Source organism: Solanum dulcamara, chromosome 10 (genome assembly GCF_947179165.1).
Source record: "Solanum dulcamara chromosome 10, daSolDulc1.2, whole genome shotgun sequence".
NCBI lineage: Eukaryota > Viridiplantae > Streptophyta > Magnoliopsida > Solanales > Solanaceae > Solanum > Solanum dulcamara.
In genome coordinates, this window is record NC_077246.1 from 5,445,152 (window position 1) to 5,471,171 (window position 26,020).

A 26,020-nucleotide genomic window follows, 5' to 3' on the forward strand; every position below is an offset into this window, starting at 1 on the left:
ATGAAAGGTTCCAATCGGCGGAATTCAGGCCCACTTTCACCGTCTTGTTGTTTGGAAGCTAGGATTAAAGGCCCAATGCCTCTCTACAATTGTTTGGCGCCCAGGTAGGCTAGGTTTCTCTAATTGATTAGTTGTAAATCTGTTCCTACGCATTCTATATTATAGTTGATAGGAGACTTCATGCCTAGGACTTCGGGCACAGAGTTTGGATGGCTGAACGTATTGTATTTGTTGTTTAGGGTAGGAAGTACAAGGTGGGTATGATTATCCTATGACTAGTGATGATAGTCTAGTTGTTAGTTGATAACTATAATACTGCTTGTTGATATGATTGATGGTCTTTGTAAAGATTAAGGTGAAGAAAATTATCGGGTTAGAGTTAGATCCTAAGGCTTGTGATAATTGAGGGAGGATCCATAGGAGATTTATATATTTATATGTGTGAGTTCATATTGATAGTTCTGTGTGAAATATCTGAGTAATGTGAATCATGGAATAAAGGTTGAATATGAATGACTTATTTGATAGTCTCTTGCCATGAACCTATTTGATTACCTCTGGTTGTAGGTTATGATTTAGTCTATGTTATAGAGAGACTCCTAATAGTATTCGAGTAATGTTGTGATGTCTATCATGGTTTTAATAGTTGTGGTTGAGATATTAATATGTGGTTGTGATCAGTCTACAAGTTCAAGACCGTGAAATCTATAATCTTGAATTTGCTCTACTAACAGTGATGCCTTGAATAAAGAAGGCTTGATGAAGTACTGTAGATGAAGGGAAAGATAGAACAAAACCTATGAAATGACTAATTATGAACAACTGCATGCAATGAACCAATTACTTGATTGTGCAAGTATGTGAACTATTCATTGTGGACTTAATTGTGATGGTGGATCGGGTGTCACGTACGGATGTCATATTTTGACATGTATATAGGATTGAGTGTCCCATTCCGACACATATATAAGATCAGGTGTCACGTTCCGACACATATATGGTTTGGGTATGGGTTTCATGAGAGAACCAATATGTGACTATCATTTGTGAATTGATCTTGACTATATGTGTGATGATAGAGAAACCAATCAGATTATAATTGAGCATACCCATCCTATGTAATAACTGATATTAAAGGACCGAAAGTCCTAGTGTTATCATGTTGACTGTTGTAATTGAGATTTACCTTGTGAAACTGTACATTTCTCCTAAAATGATAAATTGATAATGTGTTCACGTATATGCCTGATTGGATTATGTTATGGGTGCTAGATGCATCTACATAGTAGGTATGAGGTTGTGGATAAATGAGTGAAAAGCAGTCAGTGTGTTGTTAAGGAAGATTTATGAATTAAAGTCAGTTATTGTTGATATTTTGTAGGCACATGAGTTAAAAAAGGATTGGAAGGTTTTCGTAGATTTTGTCTCCTGGAAGGTAGCCCTAGCAAGAGGAATCCCGTTGTGGCGAGGCCTACAGAGCGGGATAGGTCCCGCCATGGCGGGACAGTAACGGTTAGGAGGTGAGCTTTAGTCCCCCTAATGTTGTTCTCTTTCAAGTGAGTTGTTAATTATCTTAATGCCATATGATGGTGTGAAAGTAAATATATTAGATGGGTTAGACGAGGTTGGTACTGGCCCATAAATTGGATTCTTCTCTATGTGATAGAAGGGCTAGGCCTTGATCTGTATTAGAATTGGCAGCGGACCAACTAGAAAGGATGAAAGTTAGACTTGAACGACTTTAATGAGGTTAATGAGAATGATAAGAGTTTTGCATAAGGTTCGGTGGTGCATCTCTTAAGAACATGTTTTCTTCTTGTCGATTCCTTTATATTATGTGGTGGGTATCGGGTTGACCAATGATGCCTACCAGTACATGTTGTTTGTACCGATACTACTCTTGCTATGCCACTTGGCATAGTCTGGTTGCAGAATCAATGATATTTCATAGGTGAAGACGAAAATGAGTCTCCAATAGTTTCTACTCTTCATTCCTTTTGGTGGGAGCTGCGTCTTGCTTTTATTTATACTATGTATCTTTAGAAGCTCTTGTACCTATTTTGGACTAGTATCCTTGGGGGATTTTATTTAATTTATTCAAGTTTATTTTAAATTTCACAACTATTCCTATATAAGGGGTTAAGAGTTCTCCTACTTAGGATGTATAGTGAGTGCCCAAACAGTCCGGTGGAATGGATCGTGACAGTCACTATTCATATTACTTCTTATATAGAAACGAATTATGGAGAAAATTTATTAATAAGTTAAACTTACTTCCTTCATCAAATTCTTGCGCAACTTTTGTGAATTTAGCATTAAGATCCACAGTCTGCAGTCATTTTGCTTAACGATCTTATAAATAGTGTTGCTCTGTCTTTTTCCTTCATTAATCCCTCTTTTTCCTTTTGTGCCTCTCTCGCTCCTCAACTTGTTACTTCCTTCATGAAGTTCTTGCGCAACTTTTGTGAATTTGGCATGAAGATCTACAGTCAATTCTATGCAGTCATTTCTCTTAACGATCTTATAAATAGCACTGCTTTGTCTTTTTCCTTCGTTAATCCCTCTTTTTCCTTCTCCATCTCTCTTGCTCATCAACTTGTATTTTCATTTTGATAACATATTATTTTCAGCCTCATGAATATTATTGCCTTGTTCCTCAGTATTAATAGGCATATTCTTCTCTCCAACTTGTTCTTTATCTCCAACAATATTTTCATTGCCAATATCATCAACATATTTCATGTGATCTCCATTTGCATCTAGTCCTTCTCTCACTTTCTCTCTTTTCATCAATATAAATTACCACAAGTATTTGTCAAGTGACTTTTTCAGATACAGGTAAGCTCCATTGTCGAAAGTCTTCTTTGCGAAGAGTTCATTGTGTTCATCACATACAAATGCATAATTATTTTGAAAAGCTAACAATTAGCACTGAGTTATATTATACATTACATAAATAGTCAATTTCATGCATTTTCACTAAATTTTATGTATTGTAATAGTAAGATGTGACAACTGAGTTATATTATACATTACGTAAATAGTCAATTTCATGCATATTCACTAAATTTTATGTATTGTAATAGTAAGATTGTGACAAAACAACGGTATTTTTAAACAACGGAAAATCTTCAGTAATTGTATTAATTTAATGACGGACTAACAAAAATTATGGTAGGTATGTGACTATTTAGCGATGAACTTCACAGTTAATTTTTTCGTTGGCGTATTAATTAAAATAACTAACTTTACTCACTATAACAATAAAATCATAAAAGATATCCATGTCATAACCATTAAAAAATTATGTGGCTAGTTAATTTCACGTATTAACCGAATTTTATTCATTATAAAAGTAATGCAATAAAATAACTATTTATTATATACTAAAAAAATACGATTTAGCGACGAATAATTTATGTCGCTAAACAACAAAAAATCATCACTAATCTTATTTAATGATGGATTTTACAAAATTCGCTTAGCTACAAACTATTTAACAACAAATTAATGATGAATTTTATAGCTAATTATTTATTTGTAGCGTATTAATTAAAATGACTGACTTTATTCACTATAACAATAAGCTGAAGATAGAATAAATACTTACATAGAGGGACAATATCCAAGACAACAGCTTGTTTCAAGAGTTCAAAACAAAGAGAATCTGGTGAATAAACATTGATTATCATCATATCAATTTTTTCCTTTCCTTTTGAGAGCATTGACATTGCCGCAGGAGCCATATTAACCGTCATGACTGGATATATCCATGCACTTTGGAAGTCGGTGAAGAACATGAAAAGGGTATTATACATACATTTATCATCATAAGGATCTGCTTATTTCTCATTCAAATTCTGTTATGAATTTTCATGTGATATTGCTACACCTTAGTTTATGCAATTGCATATATTAATCAACTTATATTTGTACTTGATGCGTGCAATCTTAATAGATAGGTTCACACAAAAAATTTATACACAATATTATTTTAGGATAAAATAATTGGATTATATAGAATAGCAAAGATTCTGTAGGAGTATATTGCTAAGGAATCTATTCCAATTTATTTTAGGACTTGTCGAAAACAAATAAACACTAAATAGATCAAATACTATCGAGGCAAGAGATAATAGGATAAAGGTTTTGAGGTAATCTTCTTTCACGAATATGTAACTAATATGTTTAGAAGATTTAACATATTATCGTAAAGGATATATCAATATGCTCTAACATTCTCATTTGACTTATCCATTGTCATAGCACTGATCTTTTATATCATGACATCAATAAGATAACTAATTCAATTGAATATGAAGATATTAATAGAAAGTTTTATATATGAAATCCATGTGTCATTACTTCTCATATAAGAAAAGTACAAACGGCTAAAAGAAATAAGCCGACAAAAGAGTCATAAGTTATTGTAGAATAATGAGCTGCAAATCGATAAAACACACTTTTTAGAAAAAGTTATTACTTGTTATAATAGTACTAAATGGATTATAATGACGGTGTATTTCTATCTATAGTATCCCAAAATGAAACTCGTACCCATTATTTAGGCATTGACTTAGAGTTTCAGATGTTTCTAAAAGTGGGAAAAAAAGCTTCTTTTTCTATCATTCTTGTTGTTAATTAGTTACTTTTTTTGCAATACAAAGTTACTTGTTTTATGCTTGTGCACTACATGGTACCTACAAAAGTAGCTAGCATAGAAGTATAAGTCAAAATAATTTAACACACCTTAGACCAGGAACAATCAATGAATACTAGTAAAGTAATTGAGAAACCAAACAAAAACAATTAAGGAAAAACCAACGATGATCAGCTCTTATCATGCCCTTCTCTTTCTCTTACTCTTCCCTCCCATTGCCCTAAATCTATGCCTTTACCGCCCAAGTGAATTTATTGTTTCTAAGATGATAGATAGATTTGTAAAAATCAAAGATCTACATCTTCAAAATCATTTTTGAGGAATTTCAATAATGTTCTCAACTCTATGACACTCTAGGACAATTGACAAAGAACATTTTTTCCCTTTTTTTTTCTACAAAAAGACCAAGTGCACATATGTAAGTTGATTAAATAACTAAAATTCACATAAAACTATCTCCCCCTATAAAAACCATATGCATCTTTGTGGAGAAAGCTAATCAAGTGTGTGACATACTTATAGAAAGAACTAAATATACATAATCTAGTTTGATTCTGTATAACCACATAAAACTCATTTTTGAACTACTAAAGCAACATAAACAAGCATACAAATAGTGTTAAGGCAACAAGGAAAAGAGAAATCTTAGAATTACAAGATACACGAAAATCTAAAGTGAAATTGATTTTAAAATCATAAATGAGGTAACAAACATCATGTAATGACCCTGAAGGTCATTTTTGAAATTTTTCATAAAAGACTATTTTACCCCTCCCGATAGTTTCCCTGAGTCATATTTAATTGATATATGATATCGGTTTCATGGTTTTCTTAAAAAGTTGAGATTTTTAGTAAACTTTGAGTTTTAGAGGTTTAGAATGACTCAAAAATAGTATTTGAGGTCAGTTGGAGTTTCGAGTCTCGAAATGGAAATCCGTCGATTCCATCAGTTTTGGAACGTTGAAATTGGTCTAGCAGAGTTGACAGAATCATATTTGGGATCATATCGTGGATTTGAGGGGTTGAGTTAGAAATAGTTGAGATTTTGGCAATAGGTTTGACTTTGGTCAACATTCGAGGATCGGATACTCGGAATTGAATTTCGATGACTCTGTTGGATTTAGAGGATGATTTTAGGCATAGAGAGAGTTCTTGTATAATATTTGAAAACTCCAAGGGCGTATTGGTCTTTTGTGGCATAAAGTTGGTTTAGTTGCGACTTTTTGATTTTCAAGTCAAGAAGGCCTCGAAATCAAATTCTAATGGTTTCGTTGAGTCTGGAACATCGATTTTAGTAGGGTTTCATATATGATTTGTCTATACGGTATTCCAAACGAATCACGAGGTTCAATTCGGAGACTTTGAGACTTATTGAAAGTTGTTGGTTCTGGTGCCTTCGCTTAAGCGAAGGGGGTGTCGCAAAAGCGACCTCTTCTTAAGCGAACCCCCTAACACAAAAGAGAAGGTCTGAGTTTTGTGAAGGGTCGCAAAAGCGACCAAAGTGGATGCTTTAGCAAAGGGGAGGAGATCGCAAAGCAACCCAAATCGAGCAAAAGTGATGGTCCGCTTAAGCGATATCTGAGAGGGGTTTTGGCCGAGGTTTAAGCTATCTTCTCCATTGTTGAACTTTGGAGCTTGGTAGTGGCGATTTGGAGAAGACGTTTTCATAGGATTTCATTGGGTAAGTTATTTTGACCCTACTTCATCATTTTCCACTGATTAATTGATAATTCTAACATGTATTTGGGGATTTGAATGGATGAAAATGGCCCTTTTTCAAGAATATGAGAAAACTCTTAAATCATTGATTGTGACTTGATTAGGGTTGGGTTTTTGAAGCAGTTTTCGATATTGAGTTTCTAAGACTAAGAGTAACAATTTCATCCAAAAAATTTCTGAATTTAAATCCCTATTTTGTAAAGTCGAATTTTGAGCATTTGACCCCTTTTTCACCGAATTTCACATTCTTAGTATCGTTGGAGTTAGTTTCTGAGTGTTAATAAATATTTGAATAGATTATGGAGATTCGGAGTATAATCGAAAGGGTAAGGCACGCGTGGATTGATTGATCACATCTTGTCTAAGGAAAGTGGACTCTTAAAACCCTGTGAATCTCTTAAAATTCCCGAATATCGCATTGTATATGTGTTGGGGCATAATGGGGATAAGGTTACGGGTTTAATGGTTATATGAACTAATCTAAAATGAAATGATGGGGTTAATTAAAGACTATGTGTGATATTATTGAGTATTGAAACTTGCATGCCGTAATCTAGATATCTATGTGTATTTCATGAAATACTTGATAGTCTAATTGTGATTGCGGTTTAACTGAATTGATTATTTCTAATTACTTGTGTGAGCATGCTGTTGCATTGGTTCTGAAACACTGTGATGAGAGGTATAGATTGTGAGACCGAGGTAATTTTCGGTCAGGGAATTGGAACAAGCACTAGAATGCATTAATTCCACCATGGAACAGTAGATGGCAACATCGGATAGCATGAAAGATCTAAAACCACAAACTTACTCTCTAGACAGCTTACCTGAGCATGCTGTAGAGCCCGCCGAGAATATAATGTTTGGTCATGAAACTGAATTCGAGATGATGTTGGATCAACTTGTTAGAGGAGAAAAAGAACTGGAAGTTGTCTCAATCGTAGGGATGGGAGGCATTGGGAAGACGACTTTGGCTACAAAACTCTACAGTGATCGATGCATTATATCTAGATTTGAAATTCGTGCAAAAGTAACTGTTTCACAAGAGTATTGTGCGAGAAATGTACTCTTAGGCCTTCGTTCTTTGATAAGTGATGAACCTGATGATTGAAAGAGATCTTGATTTATTTCATTAACCTCAACTATATACACAAATACAAGAGTATAATTAGGCTATAATTAAGGAAACTAAATATCTCTATATTAGGAACTAAATATATATAATTTATTACAATCTATCAGAATATATTTTCATATATTCTAGCACACCACTGCAGTTGAAGCGTGAGGTCGCCGAAAGTTAAGACTATCCCCAAAAATCCTCAAATAACACCAACAGAAGGTCTTTGGTGAAGATATCTGTAATCTGATAATAAGAGGGGACATGTAACACTCGAACCTGGCCACGAGCCACCTTTTCCCGTACAAAATATAAATCCATCTCAATGTGCTTAGTGCGTTGATGCTGAACAAGATTACCAGCCAGATAAATGACACTAACATTATCACAGTAAACCAAAGTAGCCCATGGAATAGGACAATGAAGTTCCAAAGGCAAGTTTCGCAACCAACACAACTCAAAAACCACATTGGCAACCCCTCGCTATTCTGCCTCTGCACTCGAACGGGACAAAGTAGCTTCACATTTGGCGGACTATGAGATCAAATTATCACCCATAAAGACACAATAACCCGAAGTTGAATGTCGTGTATCAGGTCACCCATCCCAATCAGCATTAGTATACGAGACAAGAGTGGTTGTGGAAGAGGGATAAAGGTGAAGACCATAATCCAAAGTACCTTGTAGGTAGCGCATGATGTGCTTGATAGCATTTATGTGCTCATCCTGTGGGTCATGCATGAATAAGAATACTTATTGCACAGTATAAGTAATATCCGGTCTTGTGAACGTGAGGTATTGCAGTGCCCCAGCAAGACTCCAATAAAGTGATGGGTCCGCAAATGGCATGCTCATAATAGCCCTAAACTTCGGCTTTATATCAACTAGAGTAGGAGATGGCTTATACGAGGACATGTCAGCGCGGTTAATAATCTCAGTTGCATACTTCTTTTGAAATAAAAATAGTCTGGCAGTATGACGAGTGACAGCAATGCCCAAGAAATAGCTCAACAAGCCCAAATCCTTCATAGTAAATTTTGAGCTAAGAAGTGATATAATGGACTGGCGAAGCTCATCGGAGGAAGCAGTTAAAATAATATCATCGACATATAATAAAAAATAAGCCATAGAAGAACCTCGATGATAAACAAATAAGGAATGATCGGTCTTACTGTGTGAAAACCCAAAGGTATGGACATAATCAGCAAACCGCTTATACCAAGCCCGCGGAGCCTATTTCAGTCCATATAGAGATTTCTGTAGCAAACATACATGATTAGGCCGATCAGGATCCCGATAACTCAAAGGTTAATAAATGTACACAGTCTTCTTAAGCTCGCTGTGTAAGAAAGCATTTTGACATCAAGCTGGTGAATCGGCCATGCCTTGGAGAGAGCCAGACTAAGAACCGTACGAATAGTCTTCGGTTTGAAAACTGGACTAAATGTCTCACCACAATCCACACCAACCTGTTGGGTTTTACCATCACCTACAAGACGAGCTTTATGTCGCTCAAACGAACCATCAGAATTTTCTTTATGAGAAAAAATCTATATACACCGAATAACATTAACATTTGGAGGACGGGGCATGAATATCCACGTCTTATTTTTAATAAGAGCATTATATTCATCATCCATAGCCAATTTCCAATTCAGGTCACGAAGAGCAGACACAGGGTTACGGGATAGAGGGGAGTTCGAGACTGAAATAAGAAGGTTAAAAGACCTCTTAGGCTTGTAGATCCCATGCTTACTCCTAGTAACAGGATCGGTGGATTGACTAGAGGGAGAGATAGGAGTGGGTCGAGGAGGAAGAGTGGAAGAAGGGGCGGACTACTACCCAGCAGGCAACGATAAAGTGAGCTGCCCAGGCAAAGAGGTAGACCCGCCAGCTGGGCATGGCGAGACTGGTAGCAGTGCGGCAGGAATGGGTAGAGTCGGTAGGGTCGTAGGTTTAGTAAGATAATGAACTACATATGGAGAGGGTCCATTTTCTAGAAATTGGTATGTGTGATTTTGATGGGTATGTAACTTGGCAAAAGGAAACTGCTTCTCATCAAAGAGTATGTGACGGCTAAGGATGATGTTTTGAGAGGACAAATCATAGCATTTGTACCCACGATGATATGACGGATATCCCAAAAAAGCACATGGGGTAGATCGGGGTTGAAGTTTGTTTATTAGTGTTGAGGGAATGAAAGGATAACATAAACACCTAAAGATACGAAGATGGGAATAAAATGGATCCTTCCGATAAAGAATGCTAAGAGGAGATTGATAATTTAACAGTTTATAAGGAAGAATGTTGAGAAGGTAAGTTGTCATTTGTAAAGCATGATGCCAAAAGGAAGGAGGAAGGAAAGCATGGGCAAATAAGGTACGAACAATATTATTAATCATACGGATTTGTCTTTTGGCTTTCCTATTTTGAGGGGATGTGTGAGGACAGGATAAACGAAATGACAGACCATTGTTTTTACAGAAGTCCCAAAAAGGGTCATTATCAAATTCCTTGACATTATCATATTGTATATTCTTGATATCTCTCTCAAAGTGAGTTCGAATAAATGTCTTGAAATCTAAAAATGTGGAAAAGGTTTGTGATTTGTGCGATAAAGGAAATGTCCACAAGAATTTAAAATAATCATCCATAAACAAGACATAATATCAATGATCGAAGGAACTCAAAATGGGTGACGTCCAAAGATCACTATGTATAATATTAAACGGCATAAGAGTGCGAGAATTCGACGCATAAAATGGTAACTTAACATGTTTTCCAAGAGGACACGAATGACAAATATGAACATTTCTACTTTGATTACAATCAATCAATTTATTTTTCCTAAGGGAATTCAACACAGGTGCTCCTGGGTGACCCAAATGATCATGCCAAAGAGAAGGTGCCAAACCAACAAAAGTAGATGGTGAAGTGACTGGAGTAGTGATTGGATAAAGCTCTCCCCGACTGTTACATCTCATTACCAGCCTCCCCGTCTGAAAATCCTTCATAAAAAACCCAAAAGGATTAAAATTAAAAAAGATAGAGTTATAAATGGTAAATTTGCGGACGAACACCAAATTTTTAACTAGGTGAGGTGCATGGAGGACATTTTTTAAGTGCAAGGGAGCACACGGGAAAGACAAAGTTGTGTGACCATAGCCGTGATTTGAGTGACCATTACCAACCATTATACCACAATTAATGCTCTTATTAAAATAGGACTTGAGGTTACCTTGATTGGATGTCATGTGGGAAGTGCACCAGAGTCCACGTACTAATTTTCATCTGAAGGAGTGATCCCAAGAGTATACATCGCAGCCTCAATGTCCGTAGGCGTAGGGGCTATTGTGTATGCCTGCTGGGGCTGGGGACCAAGAACACCCGCTCGTGGTAGATGATATTGTCCATAATTGGGTCGGGACCAAGTGGTTGATGGATATGGACATGGTAGGACAGCCCAAGGACCCCAAGAGGCCATCCATGGCCACTGCTGCCCGCCAGACTAAGGAGAAAAAGGTGGAGGGTGTGGTGCCGCTGAATGCTGCCTAGTGTTGCCTCGACTGCTGCCGCTATCCTGTTGACCACCATGGCCAACAGGACTGTCACTGCTGGCAACTCCTCTGCTGCCTCCCCGACTGCCATTATTGCCACGATATCTGTCGTCATTATTTTTGCAGTTGTGGTTCCTCTTCCCACCATGATTATTGCTGTTGGAAGAGGAATTATCAGGAACATCAAGGGGACCTTCGGACGAGTGAGCAACTAATGCAGCGAAGGAACTATGGGTTGCTTTCTTAGCACGACCATCCTCTTCAAGAGTGAGCATCGAACGGGCTTGATAAAATTGTGGCCAAAGGTCTCGTTGGCGAATAAGAGTCGCCATACCTTGGTAGGGCTCGATAAGACCAGAGACCAATTAAAGAACCAGATAATCATTAGACACTGGAGAGCCAACATTCTTGAGTTGATCCGCCAGAGATTTGAGATGTTGACATGTAACACCCCTCAAAATATTTCCCTAAGATTAGAGCCCTTCTTGTATATAGGTAGGGTCAAACTCGAGTATTGAGGAGCGTATGCATGAGTTAAGGTGAGTCCCTGAGTAATTGAAGAGTGTTGGAGGTGATGTAGGGTCACAGAGGACCCCTAGGATCAAGCTAAGTCCAAAATGATTCGTCGTGGCTAAGTTTTAGGATGAGTTCGTATAAGGGGTCGACTTCTAATGACCCTATCTTTTGAAAGATGAAAATCTGGGTGGACCACGACCCATCAAATCAAAGGTCGTCGAGTCTTCTTTCCAATGCCACCAAGAATGTAATTTTTGGAGTTCAAAGTCAAAAGATATGACAATCCTAAGATGAACTAGCACAACAGGAATTTCAGGCCTGGGTTCAACTACTGGAAATCTGGGCTTGGCGCTGCAGTGGTGCGATGCGCCACTATCACACTAGGAACAAGCCTCAGTAGTTTGGCCCCTAGCGCGGCGCGCCACTATGAGGTGTGCAGGGTTTTTAAGCCAATTTCCATAACCCAGAAAGATTTAGCCTTGGCGCTGTAAGGGCACGACACGCCACTGTCACGCCAAGAATGTGCCTCGGTAGTTTGGTCCTTGGTGCGGCGCGCTACTAACCGATGTGCAGGTTTTTAGGCAAAATCAACCTGGCGCTGTAATGGCACAACGCGCCACTATCGCGCCAGGAGCGTTTTAGCCTATTTTCAAAACTTTTGAGAAGGGGCAATTTGGAAATTCACCCAAATTATATATGTATCATCCTTGGGAATTTTAGGATCATAATTTGAAGCCCCACTCTCTTTCTAGAAAATCCCTAAAAATCTCTCTCTCTTCTTCTTCTTCTTCTCCTTCTTCTCTATTTCCAACAAGAATTGTTCCAAGAGCTTCAAAGATTTGAGTTCTCCATTGAAGACTCAACCATAAGGTTTTCTTTAATTCTTCACTAAGGTATGTAAGGCTACTCAAAACATGGGTTGAGTCCACCCATGTGCCCTACTCTTGCTTTGAGGTTAGATGTCCATGAAAAATGGAGCTTCTTGGTATGGTTTATGTTTGAATGAGTTTTGCCCCCTATTTATTTGATTCTATATGTGTTGATGTTGTTGAGCTAAGAAGTTCCTAAAAGAGTCTTTATGTGAGTATGAGTTGATGAAGATGAGTTGTTAAATATGCTTTATTGATCTTCTTAATTATGTAGATTATGATAAAGGATGTTATTTCCTTTAAAATGTTGCTTATTTTGAAGTGTCGATTTTAAAGCCTTGAAATTGTGATGAGTCTCAAAGATTAATCAAATGGATGGAGGAAATGATTGGTTATGTCTATATGTTGCTATAAATATGCATTTAAATTACTTTTGAAAGATATGATTGAGATTGATCAGATGGTATGATTGAGAGAGATTTGATTGTGATAGAGTTGATGAGTTGACAAGGTAGTAATGAGACTTGTCGAGATGATTTGATTGAGTTGATTGGATGGAGTTTTATGAGCATTGAGTCTGGGGAGGAGTATCTAGCACCGAATTAGGTAAGAGTATAGTCCGTACTCGAACCCAATAACTACATCGCCAAACGTAGGATGGGATTGAACTATTAAAGTTGGATGCTTCCCCAAATTTATTGTCCTGACAGTATAAGACTTGGTTGGATTGGATCCATGATTGGTTGATTCGATCATACCCTGGCAAAGTATAAACAGACGCGGCAACAATGTCGGTTTATTGTACTTTCACTGGCTCATAAGTGATGGTTGTCGGATAAGAGAAACTCCCAAATAGGTCTTGATAGTACTCCGAGTCAGTTGAGTTGAGTGGATTGTGATTGGTCCCGTCTAAACCATTTCTTGTTAGACTTAGGACACTTGAGTGAGTTGTTATGTATATATATGAGTCGAGACCCTGAGTTGATATTGATGTTTTCTTGATATTTGTTTCATCCGGCCATTTTACATACTCGTACATTCCATGTACTGACGCCATTTGGCCTACATAGTTTTATGATGCAGAGACAGGTACCAGAGATCGTCAACCGGCGCACCATTGAAGATCTTCACACTTTCAGCCCCGTTGGTGAGTCCTTCTAGTCCCGGAGGATGTTGAGCTTTCTTGTATAGTTTGGTTGTCATTTCCTTTATTTTGATTGTTGGTAGCCATGGGCTTGTCATTGACACCTTCTAGACTTTAATAGAGGTTTCATAGACTAGAGTGTGGGGAGGTTAGACTGTTACCTTAAGGAGTCCTATTATACTTATTTTGTTGAGTTGATAATGTTTGGCCTTCGGCCCCCATATTGTGAATAATATGTTATGATTGAACTCTCTTTTGAGTGAATGTGATTAAATGATAGTGTGACTGAATCAGGTGATTTGCTTGAAGGTCAGAAATGGCTTTCGAGTGTCGGTCGCGCCTAGGGTACACTCCCGGGGCGTGACAAATATGGTATCAGAGCACAGAGTTCAAGAGTCCTATGGAGTCTATGAAGCCCTGTCTAGTAGAGTCTTGCTTATGGGTGTGTTGTGCACCACACTTATAATCAGGAGTCTATAAGACATTAGGAATTGTTTCACTTTTTTCATACTCTGAATTCGTGCGATAGAGTTAAACTTTATAAAACTCCTTTCTAATTCATGCGTTTGTACTTTACAGATAATGCCTCCTAAACATACGGCTATCCAAAGGAATATTGATAACGCCGAGATGCCCCAATCACAGGTACGTCTAGCAAGGGCTAGAGGCCGACCCGCAAGATATGCGGAGGCACCCCAAGTGCCTGCTACTCCGCCTGCACCCACTTCAGAGGCAGAATTTTGAGGGGCCATTGCTATGCTCACTTAACTAGTGGCTGCCCGGAACGGTAATCAGAGCTCGCCCACTCTTAGTTCCAGTTCCCAAGAGCCATCTACTTCCACTAGAATTAGAGACTTTCTGAGGATGAATCCGCTGGCATTCACGGGTTCTAAGGTTAATGAAGATCCCTAAAATTTTATTGATGAGATGTGGAAAATTTTGAAAGCTATGCATGCTATGGAAATTGAGGGGGTTGAGTTGGTGTCTTATCAACTCAAGGATGTGGCAAACATTTGGTATAACCAACGGGAACAAGGTAGAGGTGAAGATGTTGAACCTGCTATGTGGGATGAATTTGAAGGAGCCTTTTTTGACCACTTCTTTCCCTGAGAATTGAGGGGAGCGAAGGTGGAGGAGTTTGTAAATCTGAAGCAAGAAGGCTTGACTGTTAAGGAGTATGGCCTAAAGTTTATCCAGCTGTCTAGGTATGCTCTAGAAATGATCCCAGATATGAGGTCAAAGATGAGGAAGTTCTTCTCTAGGTTAGGGAGGCATGTAAAGAAAGAATGCAAAGCAACATTGTTGATCTCGGACATGGATATTTCCAGATTAATGGTGTATGCTCAACAGGTGGAGGAGGAGAAGAGAAGAGACAGAGAGGAGCATATGAGAAATAGGGCAAGATCAGTTGGGCATGAGAATGAACAGAGGCAAAACAAAGGCAACAGGTCCTTCTTCCAGAAGAGGCCTTCCAACTATGCCTCATCTACTGCTAGTGCACCTATGCCACAGAGCAGGTATGATCGGCAGGTACAGAGTCGCCAGAATTTCAGACCCTAGGGTTCTCAATCCCAAGCTAGCATGAGTTAAGGCTCGCAAGGGAAGCCACCATGTATCAGTGTGGTAAGTTCCACTTGGGAGAGTGCAGAGCGGGAAAGGCTGGTTGCTATAAGTGTGGCCAAAGAGACCATTTTCAGAGAGAGTGTCTAGCATGGGGAGACAGAGCTCAGTTCTCCACCACCGCACCACCGGCTAGGGGTAATCAAAGGGGCACTACTTCGAGTATGAGTTGAGGTATAAACCGCATATACGCCATAGGTAGTCGCCAAGATCAAGAGGACTCTCGAATCGTCGTGACGGGTATAATTCGAGTCCTTTATCTTGACTGTTATGTTCTGATAGATCCGGGTGCCACACTATCTTTTGTGACTTCTTACATGGCTAGTAAATTCAATAAAGTTCCTGAATATCTTCTTGAGCCTTTTAGTGTAGCTACTCCTGTCGGTGAGTCTGTCTTAGCTGAGAGAGTCTATAGAGATTACACTGTGTCAATTCATCACAGCGATACCTTGGCTGACTTGGTTGATTTGGACATGGTTGATTTTAATGTGATCCTTGGCATGGACTGGCTCTATTCTATTATGCCTCTATTGATTGTAGGACTCAAATTGTCACGTTCAAATTTCTGAATGAGGTTGTCATAGAGTGGAAAGGTAGTCCTATTGTGCCTAAGGGTATGTTTATTTCCTACCTTAGGGACAAGAAGCTAATCTCAAAGAGGTGCATTTATCACCTTGTCCGAGTGAAAAATGACAATATTGAGTCTCCATCTCTTGAGTCGGTTCCGGTTGTCAATGAGTTTCTGGATGTCTTTTCTGAAGATCTGCCTGGAGTCCCTCCTGATAGGGAGATCGACTTTAGGATTGATGTTCTTCCTGATACCCAGCCTATCTCAATCCCTCCCTATAGAATGGCTCCGACTGAGTTGAAGGAGTTAAAGGAGCAGTTAAAGGACTTGTTAGATAAGGGATTCATTAGGCCGAGTGTCTCACCATGGGGTGCTCCGGTCCTATTTGTGCAAAAGAAAGATGGGTCCCTTAGAATGTGTATTGACTATAGGCAGCTGAATAAGGTCACCATAAAGAACAAATACCCTCTCCCCAGAATAGATAATTTATTTGATCAACTTCAGGGTGCCACCTATTTCTCAAAGATAGACCTAAGATCGGGCTACCATCAGTTGAAGGTGAGGGAGTGTGATATCCCAAAGACAGCTTTTTGGACCCGCTATGGCCACTTTGAGTTCTTGGTGATGTCCTTCGGGTTGACTAATGCCCCCGCAGCTTTTATGGATCTCATGAACTGAGTATTTAAACCGTATCTTGATATGTTTGTGATTGTATTCATAGATGATATTTTGGTTTACTCCAAGAATGAGGAGGAGCACGCCCATCATTATAGAGTCGTCTTGCAAACTCTGAAGGACCAGGTATTATATGCAAAGTTCTCTAAATGTGAATTTTAGCTTGGATCAGTGGCTTTCCTAGGCCACATTATATCTGGAGATAGTATTCAGGTTGACGCTCAGAAGATTGAAGCGGTGAAGAATTGGCCTAGACCCACATCCCCAATAGAGATAAGGAGCTTCTTGGGTTTGGTCGGATATTATCAGAGGTTTGTGGAGGGGTTCTCATCCATATCATCACCATTGACTGAGCGAGAAGGCAAAATCAGCAGGCCATGAGAATGAACAGAGGCAAAACAAGGGCAACAGGTCCTTCTTCCAGAAGAGGCCTTCCAACTATGCCTCATCTACCGCCAGTGCACCTATGCCGCAGAACTGGTATGATAGGCCGGGTCAGAGTCGCCAAACTTTCAGACCCTAGGGTTCTCAATCCCAGGCTAGTGTAAGTCAAGGTTCGAGGGGGAATCCACCATGCGGCAAGTGTGGTAGGCTCCACTTGGGAGAATGCAGAGCGGGAAGGGTTGGTTGTTATAAATGCGGCCAAATAGACTATTTTTCGAAAGAGTGCCCAGCATGGGGGAACAGAGCCCAGTTCTCTACCACTACACCACCAGCTAGGGGTAATCAGAGGGGCACTACTTTAGGTACGAGTGGAGGTACAAACCGCCTATATGCCATGGGTAGTCGCCAAGATTAGGAGAACTCTCCAAACGTCTTAACGGGTATGATTCGAGTCTCTTGTTTTGACTGTTATGTTTTGATGGATCCGGGTGCCACCCTATCTTTTGTAACTCCTTACGTGGCTAGTAAATTCAATAAAACCCCTGAATGCCTTAGTGAGCCTTTCTAAGTAGCTACCCCTGTCGGTGATTCTATCGTAGCTGAGAAAGTCTATAGAGATTGCACTGTGTCAATTCATCACAGAGATACCTTGGCTGACTTGGTTGAGTTAGACATGGTTGATTTTGATGTGATCCTTGGCATGGACTGGCTCTATGTCTGTTATGCCTCTATTGATTGTAGAACTCAGGTTGTCAAATTCAAATTCCCGAACGAAGCCGTCATAGAGTGGAGGGGCAGTCCTGTTAAGTTTATTTCATACCTTAGGGCCAGAAAGCTAATCTCAAAAGGGTGTGTTTATCACATTGTCCGAGTGAAAGGTGAGAATATTGAGTCTCCATCCCTTGAGTCGGTTCCGATTGTCAATGAGTTTCTGGATGTCTTTCCTGAAGATCTGCTTAGAGTCCCTCCTGATAGGGAGATCGACTTCGGGATTGATGTTCTTCCTATTACCCAGCGTATCTCAATTCCTCCATATAGAATGGCTCCAGCCGAGTTGAAAGAGTTGAAGGAGCAGTTGAAGGACTTGCTAGATAAGGGATTCATTAGGCCGAGCGTCTTACCATGGGGTACTCCCATCCTATTTGTGCGAAAGAAGGATGGGTCCCTTAAGATGTGCATTGATTATAGGCAGCTAAACAAGGTCACCATAAAGAATAAGTATCCCCTCCCCAGAATAGATGACTTATTTGACCAACTTCAGGGTGCCACTTGTTTCTCAAAGATAGACCTGAGATACGACTACCATCAGTTGAAGGTGAGGGAATGTGATATTCCAAAGACCACTTTCCGGACTCGTTATGGCCACTTTGAATTCTTGGTCATGTCCTTTGGGTTGACGAATACCCCTGCAACTTTTATGGATCTCATGAACAGAGTGTTTAAGCCGTATCTTGATATGTTTGTGATTATGTTCATAGATGATATTCTGGTCTACTCTAAGAATAAAGGGGAGCACGCCCATCATCTTAGAATCATCTTACAAACTTTGAGAGAACAGGTATTGTATGCAAAGTTCTCCAAATGTGAATTTTGGCTTGCATTAGTGGCTTTCTTAGGCCACATCGTATCTGGAGATGGTATTCAGGTTGATGCTCAAAAGATCAAAGCTATGAAGAATTGGCCCAGACCCACATCCCCAATAGAGATAAGGAGCTTATTGGGTTTGGCTGGCTATTATCGAAGGTTTGTAGAGGGATTCTCATCCATATCATCACCATTGACTAAGATGACTCAAAAGAAGGCTAAGTTCCAATGGTCCGATGCTTGTGAGGAGAGTTTTTAGAAATTGAAGACCAAGCTAACCACTGCTCCTATTCTAACCTTGCCCGATGGTACAAAGGGTTTTGTGATCTATTGTGATGCATCCAGAATTGGTTTGGGTTGTGTGTTAATGAAAAGGGGGAAGGTGATAGCCTATGCTTTAAGACAGCTTAAGGTTCATGAGAGGAATTACCCAACACATGACCTTGAGTTGGCATATGTGGTGTTTGTACTTAAAATCTGGCGCCACTACCTGTATGGAGTGCATATTGATGTATTCACCGATCACAAGAGCTTGCAATACGTCTTTAGCCAGAAGGAACTCAACCTGAGGCAAAGAAGATGGCTCGAGCTACTCAAGGATTATGATATGAACATCCTCTACCATTCAGGTAAAGCTAATATTGTTGTTGATGCTCTTAGCAGGTTGTCTATGGGTAGCACTGCCCACATGGAGGAAAGAAGGAGAGAATTGGCGAAGGAGGTACACAGATTAGCCCGATTGGGAGTTCATCTAGAAGAGAACAATGAAGGTGGAGTTACTGTTCAGAATGGGTCTACGTCTTCACTTGTGGCAGAGGTAAAGGAGAAGCAAGACCAAGATCCCATCCTTCTCCAATTGAAGGGAGTTGTTCACAAACAAGAGGTAATGGTTTTTACCCAAGGGGGAGATGGTGTGTTGAGATACCAAAATAGATTGTGTGTGCCGGATGTTGATGATGTTCGAGAGACGATTATGGCCGAAGCACATAGTTCCAAGTACTCCATTCATCCAGGCTCCACGAAAATGTATCATGACTTGAGGGAAATCTATTGGTGGAGTGGGATGAAGAGGGATATTGCGGAATTTGTTTCCAAGTGCCCGAATTGTCAACAGGTGAAGGTTGAGCATCAAAGGCCATGTGGTTTAGCCCAAAACATAGAAATTCCAGAATGAAAGTGGGAGATGATCAACATGGACTTTATCACAGGCTTGCCGAAGTCCCGAAAGCAACATGATTCCATCTGGGTGATTGTGGATAGAATGACGAAATCAGCTCACTTCTTGGCGGTTAAGACTAATGATACCGCAGAAGATTATGCAAAGTTGTATATACAAGAGGTCGTCAGATTGCATGGGGTCCCTTTGTCTATCATCTCAGACAGAGGAGCTCAATTCACTTCCCAATTTTGGAAATCCTTTCAGAAGGGATTAGGTTCGAGGGTGAACTTGAGTACAGCCTTCCATCCCCAGACAGATGGCCAAGCAGAGCGCACCATCCAGACATTGGAAGATATGTTGAGGGCATGTGTGCTTGACTTCAAGGGAAATTGGGACGATCACTTACCTCTCATAGAGTTTGCATACAACAATAGCTATCATGCAAGCATTCAAATGGATCCTTATGAAGCTTTGTATGGGAGGAAGTGTAGATCTCCCATTGGGTGGTTTGAAGTTGGTAAAGCCGAGTTGATTGGTCCTGACCTTGTTCATCAAGCCATGGAGAAGGTGCGAGTTATTCGAGAGAGGCTAAAGACAGCCTAAAGCCGCCAAAAATCTTACACCGATGTGAAGAGGAGAGACTTAGAGTTTAAGATGGATGATTGGGTGTATTTGAAAGTGTCACCCATGAAGGGTGTCATGAGGTTTGGAAAGAAGGGGAAGCTTAGTCCTCGATATATTGGTCTTTACCAGATCTTGAGGCGGATTGGGAGTGTTGCTTATGAGTTGGAGTTGACATTAGAGCTAGCCTCTATTCATCCGGTATTCCACGTTTCAATGATGAAAAAATGCTTGGGAGATCCCTCGTTGGTAGTCCCCATTGATAGCATTGGAATTAAGGATATCTTGTCTTATGAAGAGGTTCCGGTCCAAATTCTTGATCGCCAAGTTCGCAAACTGAGGAACAAAGAAGTCACCTCAGTCAAAGTCCTATAGAGAAACCAATTTGTTGAGGAAGCCACATGGGAAGCGGAGGAAGCCATGAAATCTAAATATCCCCATCTATTCGTGCCTACCGAGGAGAATATTGAAGGTAATGACCATTTCCTTGACTTGAATTCATTAGTGCATTTTGAGTTTTGATTGATAATTGTTTGAAAATTTGATTGATTGAATGACTGAATGTTAATTGTGATTTATACCCTGAGTCCATTCTTGGTTACTCGTCATTCGAGGATGAATGATCCCAAGGGGGAGATAATGTAACACCCCTCAAAAATTTTCCTAAGATTCGGACCCTTGTTATATTCACGTAAGGTCTAACTCAATTATTTCGAAGTATGTGCTTGAATTAAGATGAGTCCCCGAGTAATTGAAAAAGTGTTGGAGGTGAGGTGGGGTCCCTAGGACCAAGCTAAGACCAAGAAGGTTCATCGTGGCTAAGTTTTAGGACGCGTTTGTATGATGAGTCAAATTTTACCGACCCTATCTTTTAAGAGATGGAAAGATAGGTGGACCACTACTTATTAAATTAAAGGTCGTCGAGTCTTCTTTCCAACGCCACCAAGAATGTTAATTTTGGAGTTCGAAGTCGAAAGATATGGCGATCCTAAGATGAACGAGCACAACAGAGATTTTCAAGCCTGGGGATTCAACTACTGGAAATCTGAACTTGGCGTCGTAGTGGCGCGACGCGCCACTATCATGCCAGGAACATGCCTCAGTAGTTTGGCCCCTGGCGCGAAGCGCCGCTAAAAGTTGTGCAGGGTTTTTCAGGCCAAATTTCCAAAACCCAGAAAATATGGCCTTGGCGTTGTAAGGGCGTGACGCGCCACTATCGCGCCAGAAACACGCCTTAGTAGTTTGGTCTCTGGCGCAGCACGCCACTGCGAGGTGTGCAGGTTTTAGGCGTAATTGGCCTGGCGCTGCAATGGCGCGATGCGCCACTATCGCGCCAGGTGTATTTTTAGCCTATTTTCAGAACTTTTGAGGAGGGGCAATTTAGGAACTTGCCCAAATTATATATGTATTGCCTTTGGTCTTTTGGGAACACATTTCTCAGCCTTACTCTCTCTCTAAAAGCCCTAGGAGCTTCTCTCTCTCTCTCTTCTTGAGTTGAGTCCAAGAGCTTCAAGATTTGAGTCCTCCATTGAAGACCCAACCACAAGGTTTTCTTCAAGTCTTCACTAAGGTATGTAAGTCTATCTAAAACATGGGTTGAGTCTACCCGTGTGCCCTACTCTTACTTGAGGTTAGATGTTAATGAAAATAGAGTTTCTTGGTATGGTTTGTGCTTGTATGAACTTTGTCCCCTATTTATTTGATTCTATGTGTGTTGATGTTGTTGAGCTAAGAAGTTTCTAAAATAAGCCTATATGTGAGTATGAGTTGTTAAATATGTGTTATTGATCGTTCTAATTATGTGGATCATGATAAAAGATGTTATTTTCTTAAGAAGTGTTGCTTATTATAAAGTGTTGATTTTAAAGTCTTGAGTTGTGATGAGTCTCAAAGATTTCTCAAATGGATAGAGTAAATGATTGGTTATATCTATATGTTGCTATAAATGTGCTTTTAAATTTCTTTTGATAGGTATGATTGAGATTGATCGGATAGTATGATTGAGAGAGATTTGATCATGGTAGAGTAATGAGTTGACAAGGTTGTAATGAGACTTGTCGATATGAGTTGATTGAGTCGATTGGATGGAGTTTTAAGAGCATTGAGTCTTGGGAGGAGTATCGAACACCGAATTGGGTAAGAGTGTAGTCCATACTCGAACCCAATACCTGTGTTGCCAAACATAGGGGGATTTAACCGTTAAAGTTGGATGCTTCCCCGAGAGTTTTGTCCTGACATTATAGGACTTGGTTGGATTGGATCCATGAGTGTTTGATTCGTTCATACCCTGGCAAAGTATGAACGGGCGCAGCAACAACTTCATTTTGTTGTACTGTCACTGGCTCATAAGTGATGGTTGTCGGATAAGAGAAAGTCCTATTTAGGTCTTGATAGTACTCCGAGTCAGTTGAGTTGAGTGGCATGAGATTTGGTCCGGTCTAAACTATTCTTGTTAGACTTAGGGCACTGGAGTGAGTTGTTATGTATATATATATGAGTTAAGATCCTGAGTTGATATTGATGCTTTCTTGATATTGTTTCCTTCGGCCATTTTACATACTCGTACATTCCATGTACTGACGCCATTTGGCCTGCATCGTTTTATGATGCAGCGACAGGTACCAGAGATCATCAACCGGCGCTCCGTTGAAGATCCACTTACACTCCCAGCTAGTTGGTGAGTCCTCCTAGTTTCCGGAGGATGTTGAGTTCCTTGTATAGTTTTGTTATTGTTGTTTCCTTTATCTTGATTGTTGGTAGCCATGGGCTTGTCATTGGCACCTTCTAGACTTTGATAGAGGCTTCATAGACTAGAGTGTGGGGAGGTTGGGCTGTTATTTTGAGGAGTCCTATTATACTTACTTTGTTGAGTTAAACATATTTGGCCTTTGACCCTTATATTATGAATAGTATGTCATGATTGAGCCTTCCTTTGAGCATTTATGACTGAATGATAAAGTGATTGAATCAGGTGGTTCGCTTGAAGGTCAGAAATGGCTTTCAAGTGCCGGTCACGTCTAGGGTACCCTCCCGGGGAGTGACAGATGACATATGGACTACAAAAACTTCGAATGATATACAACTATGCTTCCCAGACTGTAATAATGGAAGCCGAATGCTCCTGACTACTCGGAATGTAGAAGTGGCTGAATATGCTAGTTCAGGTAAGCCTTATTTATCATATGCGCCTCATGAATTTTGACGAAAGTTGGAATTTATTACACAAAAAGATCTTTGAGAAAGAAAGTTCTTCTCCTGAATTTGAAAAAATTGCAAAACAAATTGCATTAAAATATAGAGGATTACCTCTAGCAATTACTGTGATTGCTGGACTTCTCTCCAAAATTTGTAAAACATTGGATGAGTGGCAAAGTATTGCGGAGAACGTAAATTTAGTGGTAAGCACAGATCTTGAAGTCCAATGCATAAAAGTGTTGGCTTTGAGTTACCATCACTTGCCTTCTCACCTAAAACCGTGCTTTCTGTATTTTGCGATTTTCACCGAGGATGAATGGATTTATGTAAATAAACTTGTGGAGTTATGGGTTGTAGAGGGGTTATTGAATGAAGAAGAGGGTAAAAGCATAGAAGATGTGGCAAAAACATGTATAAATGTACTTATAGATAGAAGTTTAATTTTCATCCGAGATTTGAGTTTTTGTGGAACAATAGAGATTTGTGGAATGCATGATGTGATCCGTGAACTCTGTTTGAGGGAAGCTCGAAACATGAATTTTTTGAATGTTATCGGAGGAAAGAGTGATCAAAATTCATGTGCACAATCCTTGCAGTGTTCCTTTAAGAGTCGAAGTCGGATCAGTATCCATAATGAGGAAGAATTGGCTTGGTGTCGTAATAATGAGGCTCATTCTATTATCATGTTGAGTAGATTCAAATGCGTCACACTGGAATTGTCTTTCAAGCTAGTAAGAGTACTAGATCTTTCTATGACTGAATTTCCATTTTTTTCCTAGTGGAATACTTTCTTTAATTCACTTGAGATACCTAGCTTTGTGTTTTTATCCTCGCTTACAGCAGTATCCAGGATCCAAAGAAGCGGTTCCCTCGTCAATAATAGACATTCCTCTAACGATATCAAGCCTATGTTATCTGAAAAATCTTAAACTTTACCTTCCATTTCCCATTCTTCAATATCCTTTCATATTCCCTCGAAAATTTTGACGATGCCACAATGAAGGAAGCTACATTTGGGCTGGAATTACTTGCGGAATCATGAGCCTACAGAGAAAAGTTTGGTTTTGAAAAATTTGCAATGCCTCTCTAGATTGAATCCTCGGTATTGTACTGGATCTTTCTTAAGACTATTTCCCAATTTAAAGAAGTTGAAAGTATTTGGCATCCCAGAAGACTTCCATAATTGCAAGGACCTGTATGATTTTCGCTACTTATATGAGCTCGAGAAATTAGAATTTGGCATGCTTTATCCATATGCTGCTTGCTTTCTAGAAAGCATTGCACCTTCAGGTTCTAATCCACAAGAACCTCTGAGGTTTCAGACGAAAACATTGCACAAAGAGACACATTTCGGGGGAACTGGACCTCCAACTGATGTTTCAACTTTGCTCTTACCTCCTCCAGATGCTTTTCCACAAAACCTTAAGAATTTAGCTTTTGACGGAAAGTTCTTAATGGCATGGAAGGATTTGAATATTTTTGGTAAATTACCTAAACACGAGGTCCTTAAACTATCAAATAGTGCCTTCGTAGGCGAGGAGTGGAAAATAGTTGAGGAAGGATTTCCTCGCTTGAAGTTCTTGTTCCTGGATGAAGTACACATTCGGTACTGGAGAGCTAGTAGTAATCACTCTCCTTACCTTGAGCGACTTTTTCTTAGAGATTGTTTTGCTTTGGATCCAATCCCTCAAGATTTTGCAGATATAACCACACTTTCTCTTATTGATATAAGTAACTGTCAACAATCTGTTGGGAATTCCGCCAAGCAAAATTCAATAGGACATTCAAGACAACTATGGAAGCTCTATCGAGATCCATACTCGTGATCTTTTGTAAGACATTTTCTTCCATGATTTACAACAATATTTAACTCATCATCATAGTAAACTCAATACAGTAATTAGGATAATAGCTTTAATAAGCTAAATTGCACCAATTCAACAAAAAATCTTTATGCTGTCATTGTGTATGATTTGAATACTTCCAATATTGTGTAACTTTTTATACTTGCATGATCATTCTTGACTTTGGGAATTGTAACATTTCATTTTTCATCTTTTGTGGCTAGTGTTTTCAAAAGTGTGACACCAGATGAAGATGATGATGATGATGACGACGACGACGATGATGATGACCTCCGAAGGAAATATCAATTCAGCAGTCAATTGTGTGTTGTTTTTTCCTCTTCTTTTTCTTATGTACATATTGTATGCACCAGAATAGGCTCGTGTGTGCAATTTAGTAATTCCAATTTCCATGGATTTTTGTTGGTAGGTTTAGTTGGAAATGTGCAAATATATTTTGCTAGTGTGTCGAGCTTAGCTAAGGATAGATACTTGTTCTTACTTATCTCATAAAAATAGGGTGCATGAATACACATAACGAAGCTCCAACAAATTTTGCCTACTTGATTGTAATTTCACAGCAGATTTCAGATAGGACTTTTTCGGAAGTTCATAAGCTGTGAATTCAGAGTTCTGCTTCTTTGTTATTGTGGGAAATTAACCTTTGGATCATGTTGCAAGGGTATATATTATTAACCGGTCCATCGTACTAGAGCGATTTGAGAAGAAAATAAGGTGTATATGCAACCATGTGTTTAGACATAGTATATTCTAACAATTGTCAT

At 39.5% G+C, this 26,020-nt stretch overlaps 1 pseudogene; it reads left to right on the forward strand.

Annotated features, from left to right (window-relative positions):
• Positions 1-25,227, forward strand: LOC129871020 (putative late blight resistance protein homolog R1A-10; annotated as a pseudogene).
• The last annotated feature ends 793 nt before the right edge of the window (positions 25,228-26,020 follow it).